This window comes from Seriola dumerili, unplaced genomic scaffold (genome assembly GCF_002260705.1).
Source record: "Seriola dumerili isolate Sdu_G_001 unplaced genomic scaffold, Sdu_1.0 BDQW01000088.1, whole genome shotgun sequence".
Taxonomy (NCBI): Eukaryota; Metazoa; Chordata; class Actinopteri; order Carangiformes; family Carangidae; genus Seriola; species Seriola dumerili.
In genome coordinates this window covers 11,112,030-11,118,029 of record NW_019174343.1, presented here as the reverse complement: position 1 = coordinate 11,118,029, position 6,000 = coordinate 11,112,030, and positions in this window count along the sequence as shown.

The following is a 6,000-nucleotide window of genomic DNA, read 5'->3' as shown; positions in this document are numbered from 1 at the left end:
GATTTCTCCAACAAGAGAGTGTTACCTAACCTCTGTTGATACACAAACCTCCACGACAGGATGCTGTGGTCTCCAGGATGGTGAGAAGAATGTCATCAGGTGCTGAAGATGGCACCGCCATGGGGTGGGGGGGGGGGGGGCTATAATTAATTTTCTGGGAGCTTTGGCCCCAGAGCTCCAGAGCCTCTTCCTTTCATTTTGTATCAGGTTCAAGGATCTCCCTCCCTTACAGCTTGTGGTTCTGCTGCGGGGGTCTCCAGCCTTATCTGTAGCCCCATCTTATCACTAGCTTGTCCCTGCAACCTGACTGTGGGAAGATTAGCTCTGCACCTCTTGTCAGCTCCTGGTTTTCAGTGAAGACAGAAAGGAGCCCAGCGTAAGCCAGGATTAAGTTGGTACTATGGGCTTGCTAACCATGTTTTTCTGAGGGGTTTTCTGTAGCTGTGGAGGCAAAGGTAAAGATCAAACCTGTTTAGTTTAAGCTTTCACTTTTGCAAAGTAATTACACAGAGAAGAGCATGAAGAAAGTTCACTTGGGAAGACGCAGTACTTATTTAATGACATCCATAGCCCAGACCATCAATATTAGGTATCTAATAAATATACAAGACAGGCAAGTGTGTTCTGGTTAAAGCTCGGTTGTGACCAGTCATACAGTAGATATGGGTCAGTTGTTGGCTCTAAGCTGTCACAAGAAGAGGGCTAAAAGCAGGAAGTTGAAGGCTCTGATAAAGGGACCTTCTGGGAGAGATCACAAGCTCAGCCAATTAGCAGCTGAAAGGCTGGTGTTGAACTCCAACCCTGCCTGCTGTACTTTTATTCTACAGAGAGATCTCATTTTGTTCATTAAGCCCCATGTTATATACTGTCTGCTGTCTACAGCTTACAATTACACAAGTGTCAGAGGCAGGGCAAGGCCGTAAACGGTCCAGTTACAGTTTCACTGCAGCACTCTGACATTTAGAAGAAGATAATTCCACAAAAATTTTGTAGAAGAAAAAATATGTACATTCTCTTGGAGAGATAAAAATTCAGATGCCTCTCTAACCTCCTTGTGAACCTTTCACCTCAGTACTCCATCTGCACCCAAATAATTATTATATTGACATGCTGTGGATAGTACTAGTTAAATACTATTTAAGTAAATATCAGATTTATTTTTAATGATCTGGTTACAGAATAGTTTATCAGGGCTTATCAAACCTTTAACTCGAAACCAGTCAGCCCTCATTTATAATTAAATCCTGACAGAATTCAGCTAGAGCTGATGTCAGCTGTTTTAATGGTAGCCTCTTTTTTTTGGAGGGATATTATTGTGTATGTGTCAATTAAAAAACCTGAAAACCCAAAGCTGGCTGAGTCCTCTTCTTCCACCAAGAAAAAAAAAAAATCAAAGCACACCCTCCTATCATAAATAACTGCTGATGTTTAGTAAATACACATGCTGAGGCCAATTCCAGTACATTAAGCTGGTGTTTGAACTTTTAATTATCTCCATCCCCCCAAAAAGCAGTTTGAGAATCTGTTTGTTGACTGAGTTCTTTCTATGGAAAATTTTATTACACAAGAATAGCTGAACATATAATCTATTTTCTACTGACACATAGTTCAACTGTATAGACATATCTCTCTCTCAAATTAAATCGAAGGCAACTGGACTTGTATTTGTCTGTGGAAGACGTTTCGCCTCTTATCCAAGCGGCTTCATCAGTTCATCATGTATTGGTCTCTCTAGTCCGCACTAGTCTGACCAAGAAAATGGAGTAGGACCCAGGTATTTAACCTCTTGTGGGTGGGTCCACCAAAGTACCTGTGAAAGTACTGGTTTCACCTGACCATTGTTGTGGTCTCATGTGGACGACCGTCGTTAGGGGTCAGGTGACCCTGTTGTTGTCCCCTGTGAACGACAGTCGTTAGGGTCAGGTGAGCCCCTGGTGGATGACGATCGTTGAGAGTCGTCTGAGGTTATGTTGTTGACTCTCCTGGGTACCGATGAAAGGGCGACATTGTAGATGGGGGATAGATGGTGTCGCAGACCCCCTCCCCTGTTTAGCGATGGCCTCTCCACTTTTACATAGATGGCTTCCTTGACTCCCCTTTCAAACCATCTGTCCTCCCTGTCCAAGATTTTGACATTGCTGTCTTCAAAGGAGTGTGCCTTTTCCTTTAGGTGGGAGTAGACAGCTGAGACAGGGCCTGAAGAGTTTGCCCTCCTGTGTTGGGCCATACGTTTGTTTAAAGGTTGTTTAGTTTCCCCAATATATAGGTCATTGCAATCCTCACTGCATTTGACCGCATATATCAGGTTGCTTTTTTGATTGTGTGGTGTTTTGTCTTTGGGGTGTACCAGTTTCTGCCTGAGTGTGTTACTGGGTTTGAAACATACAGGGATTTGATGTTTGTTAAAAATCCTCCGGAGTTTCTCTGAGACCCCAGACACGTATGGAATGACTATATTTCTGCGTTTATCTTGCATTTTCTCAGCATCCTCCATGTTGGTATTCTTTCTGGAGCGTGTTGTTGTTTTGCCAAAGGTCCAACTTGGATAGCCACAAGTTTTCAGAGCTCCCTTTAGATGTTTGTGCTCTTCTGCTTGGGCCCGAGTGGAGGTTGGTATGTTGTCAGCCCTGTGTTGCAAGGTTCTGATAACACCCAGTTTGTGCTCCAGTGGATGATGTGAGTTAAAGAGAGGGTATTGGTCTGTGTGCATGGGCTTCCTGTATACTCCAATGTGAAGGCTCCTGTAGGAGCCTTCACATTGGAGTATACAGGAAGCCCACGCACATGATGAACTGATGAAGCCGCTTGGATAAGAGGCGAGGAGTCTTCCACAGACAAATACAAGTCCAGTTGCCTTCGATTTAATTTGAGAGAGAGATAACTATGACCTGGACGAATGAGAACATTCACAGACTGTATAGACATATGTAATAACAATGGATGTGGAAGCTGTGGTTACACCACTCCTCCACTTTCAGTATTACTGAAACCCTTTGAGTTGCTCTAGAATAGGTTCCCGTGGGAATAGATATTCATGCAATGATTACATTCAACTTTCATGGAATGATTAGCTGTGTTCCAGTTTAGGAGCCACATCTTTCAGAGGCTGCATTTGCAGACCGATTGCGTCACAGCTGTGCGACTAGACTGTCCCATTTCGAAGGCTCCTTCAAATGCGGCCTTTGTTTCCTTGGCAACGAAGTCTCCGGGTGGAACCTTTGTGGCCCAATCTATCCCAAGAATTATTGCGTGCCGGAAATTAAAGCAAACAACGCTGACAGAGAGTCAGACTATTACACTACACAGCTAACGGTACAACTGTTAAAAACAAGAGCCTTAAAACCTTAAGTTTTTGTGAAAAATAGTTAAATGGTGTCAAGGTTGCTAGGCGATGGGAGCTGCACTTTGCAACGCAATGCTAAGGGCAGGTACAGCTGGTGACACAAAGCGGCCAGACTGTCTCATTATGGATCAGCAGCCCTTGTATTGGGATACTGCTATTGTTTTACAAAAAAATCAATTTGCCCTGCCTCTCGTTATGTTTGTCAGACTTTCCAGTTGACTGTGATGGTGGCAGCAGCCATTTCCAAGTGACTTTCTTCAACAGAAAGTTTGCCCAAGAAGTTGCTAGATTTGTTGCTAGGTGCTTTTTGAAAAAAATGTCAGTAAAGGGAGCTGAAAAGTAGGTTAATCTGATGACAAACATGCTGAGTTGACAATACTGCCTGTTTGCGTCAAATCAAAATCGAAGAGCAATGACCAGTGGGTAAACTCCAACACTCAGTAGTGGAACCTTATCTCTCAGTCAGACGGCATTCGGCTGACCAATGGCGTAACTTCATCAGTCAGTCAGTCAGCGACAGACCTGTTTATAGGGTCTGCAGCTGATGATCCATGTGGGAGTCATAGAAGGAAAGGGGCTGCGATGTTCTTGTATTTTAGAGTAGAGTTGAATGTTTTCGTAAGCTATGATGGACAACCAGTTTTCGGGGACGGGGTTTAGCGAACAGTCAGTTAGAGCCTGATCATTCAGTATATTATAGCATTATGTTATCATGTAAAGATAATTGACATGGAAGTGTTATCATCAGACTTTCTTTTCTGTTTCATTAGCTAGTCTATAATGATGAGAGTTGTCCCCCTTCTACATCTTATCTTTACTTATTTGGGTCCTCTGTGTGTTTGATACAGCATTTTACATCTTGTATATGCAGCAGGGTCTTACTTGTTTGTACAGCACATGTGTGGCTCTGTGTTTGCGTGTGCATGTACTGAGCACACAAGGATATGCACAATCCTGTTATCAGTATTTAAATTAGGACCGTCATGCGTCATTTCAGAATGCTTGACCATCTGCAGGCGTTCTCTCCTCCCTCAGAGGGACTTGGACAGCATGGCAGTGGCTAATAGTCAGCCTGCTGTGTTTGCACAGGAGCACAGTCTGAAATCTGTCATGGCCTCTGTTTATACTTAGGCACTGCACTCGTGTCTCACCCTGCTGACAAGTGTGGGCCTCAGTCTGGTGTAGTGACGTTATGTTCGCAAATGATCCGATTCTTTTCAGCGACTCTGGTACCAGCAAACTTGGTGAGAGCTGTTCTTTTTAGAACAGTAACCTAACAGTAACCCCCACACTCTAACACGCCAATGGGGAAACTCTAACACTCAGCTGACCAATGGTGTAACTTCATCACTCAGCAAGTCACTCAGTCACTTAGTCAGTCAGTCATTCATACAGTCAGGGTCCCTTCAAAGAGCCACAATTCCCATCACTATCTGTGAGCCTGCTCCTTTAGTGTGGTTTTTTTTTAAAACTATAATAGTGTTTCTGTGGTGTCATTGTTCTTTAATGGGTGAAGTTCTAATTTAGCCTGATATAAACACCTAAAATATTTCAGGGACGTTTTATTTTAGTCATATTAGTCAAGAGAAAACACAGTACCACTCTGTAAAAAGTGATTTCAGCAACTATCATCTGTCCAGCTCTGTACCTCCAAATTTAAGTATAACTATAAGATATAGTATAACTATATTTATACTATATTAACTATATTTAAATTTTAATTAGAAAATTTGTATTAAGTCCCAACTTGTTGCATTTTGGTGTATATCATGGACATTCAACATTGTGTTTTTTAAAAAGAAAAATAGTTTGTTTAATTATTTGCTGGGATTCCAGTAAGTGGGAGTGGAAGGCAGGATAAGTTTGGGGTGGGTAATGGAGTTTTTGTAGGGGCAGACTCTTTGTAATGTGTGTAGATATACACAGATCAGAGTACATATTCTTCCATATCTACTCAACATATAAATAAGCAACTGTTTGCTAATACACTTGCCATATCAGCCCTTTTCGGACGTGTGTGTTCAGATAATTAATAATATCATCAGAAAAAAATGTACTGTAATACTGTTTCCTTTTCAGTTCAACAATATTGTGAATTTTTGTTTCATGATCGTAATAAGTTTATGCATACAGTATATTTGCAATTTAGCCTATAAAACCACAGCACTTCAGTGACACTTTGTTACTTTTTTATCCAAAAAAAAACTCTCATAATGCCCCTTCAACAGAGTAAATGACAGCATCATGACGTCATATCAGCTTAAACTGTATGACATAGTTAGGGAGAAATCAAGATAACTACACTGACACCTCACTCATGACAGAAACACTTTTAAAATAGGTTCACATGAAAGCTGGATTTGAAATTTATTAAGTCCATACTGGAGAGGCTGTCTGAATCCAAACCTTTTTGACACAACAGATCAATAGGCCACAAATTGCTACAGGACGACGTGCAGAGTATAGGAAACCACCTGGAAACCTCAGGTTGCTCATAAGAAAATAAAATAAAGATAAGCCTGTTGTGGGTGATAGGGATCAAGAGAGTGGGTTGTAAAGCCACAGTAAAGTAGTAATAATAACAGTATAAATACAAATACATCTCAGCCATCTGAAGGTGGGGTTACTGCTGCACCCTTAGCACCCATGCTTCTTGC